This window comes from Anser anser (genome assembly GCF_964211835.1).
Source record: "Anser anser genome assembly, contig: HAP1_SCAFFOLD_152, whole genome shotgun sequence".
NCBI lineage: Eukaryota > Metazoa > Chordata > Aves > Anseriformes > Anatidae > Anser > Anser anser.
In genome coordinates, this window is record NW_028153745.1 from 203,115 (window position 1) to 213,281 (window position 10,167).

Genomic DNA, 10,167 nt, shown 5'->3' on the forward strand with positions numbered 1-10,167 from the left:
GCCTGCGTACCAGTCTCTGGTGGTCTCTCGGGGCTTGCTCGGGCTGAATGCTGGTTGTCTTCCTCCCAGGCTTTTGTCCTTCAATTGTCCTTCATCTCCCCCTTCCTCCTCGTTTGGGAGCCTCTGCGCCGGATTTCAGAAACTCTAGCAACATCCCCTGCAGTAGTCAGCACTTTTCCCTAAAAACCCCTTTGTTCTCTTATCACCTAGACCCGGGCCTCGATGTTAACCCTTCAAATCCCTTAGTGACACGAATTGCTGGACCATTCCTTACAAAAGGAAGGATAAAATATGTAGAGGAGCAATGGCACACGCGAAAGCCCAGCGCCGCGGGCAGAGGCAGCGAAGGTTGACGGCAGAACAGTGCTCGGTTTGAACACGGAGAGGGAAAGCGAGGGGAAGGTGGCCGAAGCCGGCCGCAGTCTCTGAGCTCTCCTCCTCCTGATTGTTTTCTCTCAAAGCCATTTCTGTCTGTGTGCGGGCACCCGGAGCCGGCAGAAGTCCCCGTGAAGTCCTTCGGCAGGACGGAGGGCTGCGTGGGCTCCAGTGAGAGAGGGAGTTAGGAGAATCTTATCAAGTAGAGATAGAGCGCTGACAGCGTTAAACTAGGATGCTACTTAGCGTCTTTGCTAACTATGGTGCATTGTGCCAATTAACTAAAGCAAGAAGCCTTGGGGCCCTTACCAAGGTCAGTCTCCTAATAAGAGAGTGAGCCTGTCTTAAGAAACTGGGAGAAACTGGTCCTGCAGATGGACAAGAGCCAAGGAGCAACTGAGTCTGTGCAAAGACAAGAGGTCAACTAGCGGTGACGAGGAAGAGTCATCAATCTTCATGCCCACGACCTCCCGTGCTGCCCAGTGCTGAATAAACATACCTACTTTACAATCTCACTGATTGTGGAGTCCCTTTTCCGCAAGTCACTAGCAGCGGTTTCTTCCGCAGAGGTTTTCCCAGAGCCGCTTCAAAGCTTCCCTCGCGGAGCTGGGGCGTCGCAGGGGGTCGTCAAAGCACGCACACACACACACACACACACACACACACACACACACACAGGCGTTGTTGTCCAAACAGAAAGTATTTACAACAAATTCGACAAGCTGTTTTCCTCTGCCAGCAGCAAATGCCTGAGGGCCCCTACAGCTTCACAAATCATAGCACAAAGAGCCTAAAGTTCCTCTAAAATTTAGGGAAATGATTCAAAATAGATCTGCTAGGGGAAAACGATCACTGGCGGCAGGGTACACAATACACGCGAGTCTCAGCTCTCCTCCGCAGGGTCAGTGCCCACGCCCAAGTGCGACGCTGATGGCACCCGAACATTTGCTGTAGCAGGCAGCAGAGCCAGCAGCTCAGGGGAGCAATTTTAAAAACCAGGAGGCACTTAAACCAACCCTTAATTGACCCAGTTACTGCAGGAGAGTCCCGACTACTCGCCCTGGAGTCCTACTGTCACCAGCAAAAAGCACCAACCAAAGCTTGGGGGAACTTTGGTATAGCACAAGAGAAGGGAGTGGGGGTAGCGTAGCCGTATCGCAGAGCTGCTGCTTTTCACACCATTTTATCATCCCTGATAATTGAAAGTAAGGCCGGGTGGGCTGACCCCACCACCACCACTCCTGGCAGCATGTTTGGTCCACAACACTAGAATAATTATTTTGCTCCCTCCCGCCCCTACAGCTTCATCATCTGAAAAGATTACAGTCAAAACAATGGCATACACAAATAAAAGTCAAGAGTTGACATAGTAACTCCGGGATTTGGGTATCAACTGTCCGAGAAATCAGAACACCCAGGCTTCACAATGTGCCCAACATCGAGCTGTGCCAAGGGGGGCGGAAGGAAGAAGCTTTCCGTTTAAGCCTTCAGAGCATCGCTCCATCACTACGTCAATTCACAGCCACCACAGCATGCCGATGGACATCTTTCTGTGCCAAAAGAAACAAGTGCTTTGTCCTCTTGATATCAAAGGTAGCCACCTATAGTTACGGAACCATGCACAAGACCTTAACTCTGACCAGCAGGGAAACTTAGGACAACTGAGTGCAGATCCTGCCAATTTCTACCAGTTCCAACTGTGCTTTAAGTCTCATTGCAAAGCCTCAGTTAGAAAAAGGATCACCTCGGGGTATCCAACAAGAAGAAGAGTTGTTTTCTTTTTTTTTTTTTCTTTTTTTTTTTTTTTAATATACCATAGGACTATGCAGTTCAATCATCAATCATCTTGGAAAGCTCAAGGAGGAGGTCATCCTCATCCTTCCCTGGGTCCAAGTCGAGCTCGGCTTCCAGTATGCTGTCTGAGAGTTCCCAAAGTAGCATCTCTAAATCCTCGTCTACAGATACGGGCGCGTTGCCTGTGGAACTCAGCCGGCGTGTCCTTGCTTCTTCTAGCTGGGAAGAAGCTGAAGTCGAGCTTGAGAACTCCATTGGCTCCACGGATTCTGCCTGGCTTCCAAGATGTGCTTCAGGTCTTGGCAGAGCAAGGAAGAGAACAATCAGTATATGCCATTTCTTAACGGGAAATCCCTTTTCTGCAAACCGGCTCTTAAAACCGTAGCCAACCCCTCCTGCACTTCAATCTTACCCAGGGATTGTTATTCAATTAACCCAGGGCTACATTTAGAGCCCAATATATTAGCAGGTACATTTTTCAGTTTGGGGGTTTCTCTGTGTTATAAATGACTGAGTTCCAAATAGGATTACAATCAGAGTTTACAATTTATTAAACGAATAGAGGCAAGCAAACAGCGCTGGGTGCGCCGGGAGTCTCTGCTCCACCGGGACGCACACCTGTTACGTAAGGCGGCTGGTTTTTATGCTCCTAGGCTAATACATATTCATTACTACTTCTAGAAGAGGCAGGGTTATTATAATTGGTTTCCCGAATCCGAAGTCCTCCCAGGTGCGCCTGCTTATCAGTCTCTGTTAGTTTCTTGGGGGCCGCTCGGACAGGGAGGCTCATATTCTTCCTCCTTATCTAGTGGTCTCTTGGCCGGCTGTCAGAAGTTACTGCACATTCGTGCAAAGTCAGCAGTTTTTCTCCGAAGAAATCCCTTTGTTCTCTTCTCGCCTAAACCCAGGCCTCAATGTTAACCCTTCAAAACCCCTTAGTGGCACGAATTGCTGGACCATTTCTTACAATTCCTCCCTTTTTTTTTTTTAATCATCAATTCGTGTCTCTCCTTCAACCTTTGTCAGTAACAATTGGATTTCATCAGTCAGTTCTCGGGGTGTCCACTTCTTAAGCATCATTATCGACACGTCACCTTTTCTCTCCACTGAAGTCATCACAAATTGGGTGCTATTTATTACTCGCCGTATCAACAACGTAAAGCAAGGTATCATAAAAGGTATAAACAATAATGTCACTATACCACATAAAAATAAAAACAGCATCCTTTTAACCCATGGTTCACCAGGCAACCATGAAAAGAAATCCCAATCCATACCCTTCCAAGTTTGTACTGGGACGTGGGCTAGCTTTCTAATTTCCTTTGTTATCTGCTTGACCACTTTTCCATTATCATCAATCTGTAGACAACAATTAGAATCGTTCAGTTTTCCACATACTCCCCCTTCTTCTGCTAGTAAATAGTCTAAGACCATTCTATGTTGGAATATAGCATTTCTCATTTGAGTGGATTGGTCAGCCAAAAGATCCAAGGCTGTCGCTGTTTGATTTGTTACAACTTCGAGGATAGCTTGCAACCTAATTATTCGGTTCAAATTATAAATAGGTTCTCGGGCTCCTGATATCAACTCATTTGGGTTCCAGGTGGCTGGCCCATAATGCTGTATGATTCTTTCAGGAGGCCATTCATCCTTTCCCCATTTTTGGGCACTATCCCCGGATAAGGAAGTATCAATAGATCGTTTTACTCTGTTCAGGTCATCATATAATCTTATTCCTAAATGATTTCCTTGTGTTTGTGACAATAAAAAGAACAAGGGTCTTATGTACCCCCCATAGCATATTCCCGACCAGTTTCCAGGTAGCCTCTTGTAAGCATGTTTGCCACACACCCAATAATGTCCCTTTAGGGCCCACGTCCCGTTTGGAAAATGACCATCCCATCCATCTTTACCCTTTGGGGCGTGATAATACAGAGTGTCCTTGTTACCGAGTGGTCCTGTTACAATGTCTGCCCCGTTTGTACTCGTATATGCACGCTTCCAAGCTCCCACGTTGGGTTTCCACTTACAGTCACAATTCAGTTCTCTTTGGCGACCTGTCATATTATAAGCCTTTTTCGCCGTCCAATCTTGAGAGTGTGGGAAGCGCCTTCAATCAGGGGGTTGGGCCCGCTTTCAGAGCTTGTGTTACCATTCAGCCCTTCAGGGTGATCCAGCTCCTGGAAAAACTAATCACAATTTTATTATGGGTTTAAAAGGTTCTCATGTTATTTTTCTCAGGACAAACTGATCTTGGTGTGGGAGAAGTCCGGTCGAGGCACTCTCACTCGGCGGTCAATACCCATAGGGGTTGCCTCCCTCGGTAGACCATACACGCCGCAGTGGAGGGTCCTACCCCGGTCTTGCCTTCTCCCTTTCCTCCCTTCAGCCTTGTCCTCTTTATCCAGTGCCCTTAATTCATGCAGAACCTCATTGCTGGGATATCAGTTCCTCTTTAGTCTCAGTTTCAGTTCCCCAGGAGTGGACTCAACCCTCCAGGCTTCGGTAGTTATTGGTCCTTTTATTCTGGATGCGTGGGTCCAACCCCTTCTTGCTGTTCTCACAGCTGTTTCAGTAGTAAGTAAAACAAGGTACAGTCCCTCCCATCGGGGGTTCAATGATTCTTCTCTCCAGGTTTTTATTAAGACCTTGTCTCCTGGTTGTATTTTATGAATAGCAAATCCTAAAGGTGGTGTCTGAGTCATCATCCCAATTTCTCTTATCTCCTGTAATCTCCTTCCAATGGTAATTATGTATTTCTGGATACTATGATCCTCAACTACATTGTTCCCTAGGGGCATCCCTTGAGAATAAGGCATACCATATAACATTTCATATGATGATAATCCAGTCTCACTGTGTGGTTTAGTTCTTATGTTTAAAAGTGCCAATGGTAAGCATTTCGTCCAGGGCAGCTGTGTCTCGATCATTAACTTAGCCAATTGTTGTTTTATTGTTTGATTCATCCTTTCTACTTTCCCTGAGCTTTGTGGGTGCCACGGAGTGTGGTATTCCCACTGAATACCTTTCAAGGGGTACATCCTTCAAATCTTTGTGGCTGGCGTATGTTCGATTATTTGCACACAACTGTGTTCCAACGGTCCTTCTTCTGGAACGGTTCCTAGAAATACTGCTGGATATAACAGGTTAGTCGTTTTCAAGGTTATGTCATCTTGTTCAGTTAGGATTGCCTGATATTTCATCATCCGGCTGGGTGATAACCAGTGCCCCCCCCCTTTGTTCCAAAACGGTTGTTACCATATGTGGTCCAAAAACTTCAATACGTTTTCCCATTTGAAGGCAAATAATTTTCTACTATCTTTATCAAGAGGTATGCAAAAGAAGGCATCCTTTAAATCTATCACGGTAAACCATTTATATTTCTCTTTCACAGATGTTAACAATGTGTAAGGATTAGCTACTACCGGGTGAATATCCTTTGTTATTTCATTTATTGCTCTAAGATCTTGTACAGATCTATACTCGCCATTCGGCTTCTTTACTGGAAAAATTGGAGTATTGTATTCCGATTTACATTCTTCCAGAATCTGATATTTGAGAAATTTGTCAATAATTTTCACTATTCCCGTGCCTAGCTTCTATCTTAAGTGGATATTGTTTGATTCAAACAGGTTTGGCTCCTTCCTTTAATTCCACCTTTACCAGTTGTGCCAGTTTCGACTTCCCTGGTACATCTGTTTCCCGTACTGTTGCTATAACTGCATTTTCTACTTCTCTTGGAATATTAACAAAGGGTTTATCTTTGATCATTAGGATTTGGCCTACTTTGGACTCAGGTACCTTCATTATTAATTCTCCATCCTCAAAGGTTATTGTTGCATCTAATTTGGCTAATAGATCCCGTCCCAAGAGTGGCATCGGGCATTCTGGTACATACTAAAATTTATGGGTTAGTTCCTCACCCCCAAAACGCAAATCAAGGGGTCGTAAGAATGACCATTCTTCCTCTTTCCCTGTGGCTCCAATTATTGTAGTTGTCTTAGTTCCTAATCGTCCTTTTAAACTATTTAACACTGAATATGTTGCTCCTATTACATTTACAGCCTAATTAACACAGAGAAAGAAGCTCCCATAACCAACAAAAAATTCAAGCCTGTCTTCGTTTCCTAGCTTTATTTCAACTAGTGGACCTGCTAGGGTAGATGCCCCAGGTCCCCATCATTCCTGACTGTTGTTTGTCCTGCAGCCTAAGACAATTTCTTTCTGATATCAGGGGCTGATTGCCCTGGAAAGAGGTTAGCCAGTTGCCTCTCTCTCTTTTTTTTTTTTTTTTTTTTTTTTTTTTTTTAAGCCAGGTCCATTTTTTTTTTTTTTCATTGCATTTCAAAGTTGGTCCAGAAATTCAAAAATTCCATAAATTCCATAGGGGTTTCTTTTGGACCTTGTTGGAACAGATTCTCAATTCCCAATAGCCAATTTAACCAGATTTTAGTATTTACATAATTTCCGGGGTGATTAGGGTCTCAGTGAGGGGGTCGGTCAGGGGAATGCAATGGTTGAAAGTTCCCTGAGCGGTCCCATTGGCAATCTGAGCTCACACACGAACTCAGGTTGTTTCAAAAGTTAGCTGCTTTTCTGTTTCCACGACAACTCTCTCGGACCCATCACGGTCCCCCTGCCCCAGAGGGCTCACACCGCGATTTAGAGATCTCAGCCTCGGGTTGAGGCGGAACTATTAACATTCCTACATCCTCTTCCCCTGCTCATTCAACTTCAAACAGCTCTGTTAAATACTACATGCCACACAACCTTTAACACCTTCAACAACCCTTTTAACACTTCCTTTATCTTTCTCCAGCCCGTACTTTTCTAATGCCAACACCAAAGGCTCAGTCAGGGGCCAACTTAATTCCAAACCTTTTCCCTCCAACATGCTGAAACAACATATCACTATACAACATTTCATCCTATTTCCCTTCTCTCCTCAAAAACATTAATTGCAAGACACTGTTATAGTCGATTGATCCATAAAGTGGCCATTTAGTTTATATAGTGGCCACCATTGATTGCAATACTTAGTGAAAGTCCTCTTGCTTTCTGTGCCCCCATTTCTAACAATATCCTTCCAATGTGCCAATATGCACCCAAGGAGGCTTTTTCTTTTTTAGGACGTCTTTTTTTTTTTTTTTTTTTTGGATTTTCCCCTTTTCCTTGATTTCCCATTCCCTTTTATTTATTTATATTAGTTACTGTCCCTTGTTTCAATTTCCACGCAAACCTTTTTATTGCAGGTTTTTACTATCTTTTCCTAATCTTCTTCCCAAATGTCCCAATTCTCTGGGATTAAACTCTTCTTTCCACATACAAACTTTACTATTTCAGATTATTAATGAGCCCCATTCCAATCATAAATCCGCAGGACTTCGGAAAAACACCTGAAGCACTCAGCCTTCTGTGTTCTAGACAAACAATAACACCTTTTCCACAAAATTTACATTTCAATAAGACCGAATTTCAAGCCAAATGCTAATTTTTCTCATGCACTTTGTTAGTAAGCCTACACAAAACAAGGAATCACTCCTGTGTATCCGTCAAGATGGGGTTTTAAAAAGGTATTGAGGCCTAAATAAATTCGCTCTCCCCCTTCTTACCAAATTCCCAGGGCTCAGGCCCGAACCACCAAAGAAGTGACTCTCCGTTCTACCACTTTGATAATCAGTCAGCCCCGCTCCCCCGATACTTGGGAAACTGACCGAACACCACCGCGAATATACCCAAACTTCTAAACTGTTACTTAGATAATGCTCCCACCTTCCTCCTTGACACAGTCAAAACATTTAAGAACAAAACAGGATTACAAGATGCACCACCGGGGGTGGATTGTTAGGATATAGAGGTGGTAGGTTATCCAATGACTCCCATTCATCATCTTTTTCTTTTTCCTTTTTTTTTTTTTTATTTTTTATTTTTTTGTTCTCTTCTTCGTCAAACTTCTCGTCTGCTTTTAGTGTAAATATTGAGGCTGGAAAAGGACGTGAGATCCTGATCCATAATCCTGCATAATCACTTTCCTCCTGGCTAAAAGGTTCCTTTGAATTAACATGTATATTTAAGGCCTGGCAAACCCAGTCTTCAAAGGATCCGAAAACGGGCCAAAAGACATGTGGTCTTAAAGGCTCCTTTGGCCATTCTGTCATACAATACTGAACCATTTTTAATTTACTTTTTCCCTTTTCCGGGGCCCCTATCGTTCCAATTTCTAATCATTATCCCTAATGGACTTTCTGGTGGTATGTCTGGTAATTTGCTCCCTTTTCTCTGGTCCCGGGTCTTCAATTTTGTCTGACCCATCTAGGAATTTTACTGTGGCAATTCCTACAGCCCTTGGTTGCCTTAGTGAGAGTGTCTTGCAGGGGGTTTAGGACCTATCACCCACCCACGAATCCTATAGGAATCGCTTTGGTCCTTCACCGGCCAAGTCCCTCGCGGGAGATTGGAACCGCGGTTAGAAGACCTCCACAATCGCTTCGGAACTACGTTCCGTCTCAGTCACACTCTCACACACACAGGCAACCGAAACCCACCCAACCGAACGGTATACGCCTTAAATACTTACGACTCCGTCGTCTTCGTTCGGATCTTCGCGCGCAGAATTACGGGCAAAATACAGTGCTGCAGCCGGCAAAGGGAGCTCATAAAAAAATCTAAATCTTTGCTTGCCCTTATTCAGGTTCAAGATGGCATTAGCCCTGACCTGACTCGAACAGGAGCCACCAAATGGTGGGGGCGCCCCTCCTAGATCAAGTCAGAATTCAGGAACCAAGACCATCCCGGACGAGCCCCCAATTGTTATAAATGACTGAGTTCCAAATAGGATTACAATCAGAGTTTACAATTTATTAAACGAATAGAGGCAAGCAAACAGCGCTGGGTGCGCCGGGAGTCTCTGCTCCACCGGGACGCACACCTGTTACGTAAGGCGGCTGGTTTTTATGCTCCTAGGCTAATACATATTCATTACTACTTCTAGAAGAGGCAGGGTTATTATAATTGGTTTCCCGAATCCGAAGTCCTCCCAGGTGCGCCTGCTTATCAGTCTCTGTTAGTTTCTTGGGGGCCGCTCGGACAGGGAGGCTCATATTCTTCCTCCTTATCTAGTGGTCTCTTGGCCGGCTGTCAGAAGTTACTGCACATTCGTGCAAAGTCAGCAGTTTTTCTCCGAAGAAATCCCTTTGTTCTCTTCTCGCCTAAACCCAGGCCTCAATGTTAACCCTTCAAAACCCCTTAGTGGCACGAATTGCTGGACCATTTCTTACATCTGTGAAGCCAGAGCACCCGGAGTCTAGCAAAGATGGGAAACCAACATGGCCTCCCGGAAGCCCAGTGTCCGAGAACTACATCTCCCGGCATGCTCTGGGAAAACAATATGGACTCCCGGAAACCCGGTGGCCAAGAACTACATTTCCCAGCACTCCCCAGAAAATTGAGCCTCGCAGCGTGCCGTAGGACGCCATTTTTTGCTCTGTTACATTACCGGTTTCGTGTTTATGGAGGGTTTTCCCGCCGTTTTGGGGGGTTTCCCCTCAATTTCGGGTTTTCAGCTCTCCATTTCAGAGATCTTCCCCACAATTTTGGGGTTCCTTCCCCTAATTTGGTGCTTCGCCCCCCCCCCCACTTTTGGGGTTCCCCCTCCATTTTGGGGATTCCCCCCAGTTCCAAGCCCTCCACAATTTTGGAGGCCCCCACCATCCTTTCTTGGCCTGCCACCCTAATATTAAGGTTCTTTCCCCCAATGTTGGGGTTCTCACCACATGTTTGAGGTTCCTTCCCTTAATTTGGGGCTTAGCTCCCCGGGATCTGGGGCTTTAACCCCAATTTTGGGGGTCCCCCCCAAGTTTGGGGATTCCTCCCCAGGTCTGGGGGGGGTCCACATTCAATTCTGGAATTTCACACTTCCATTTAAGTCTTCTTCCCCCCAATTTGGGGGTTCGCCCACCCAATTTTGGGGGTTCCTCCCCTAATTTGGGGGGGACACAA

At 45.3% G+C, this 10,167-nt stretch overlaps 1 long non-coding RNA gene across 1 annotated transcript; it reads right to left on the reverse strand.

Moving 5' to 3' along the window:
- Nucleotides 1-3,104: 3,104 nt before the first annotated feature.
- On the reverse strand, nt 3,105-9,601 carry LOC310891568. Its single transcript, XR_014577632.1, has 2 exons — nt 5,195-9,601; nt 3,105-4,358 (listed from the first exon to the last, which is right to left on the reverse strand). It is a non-coding gene; the product is annotated as an uncharacterized lncRNA (long non-coding RNA).
- Between the last annotated feature and the right edge of the window lie 566 nt (nt 9,602-10,167).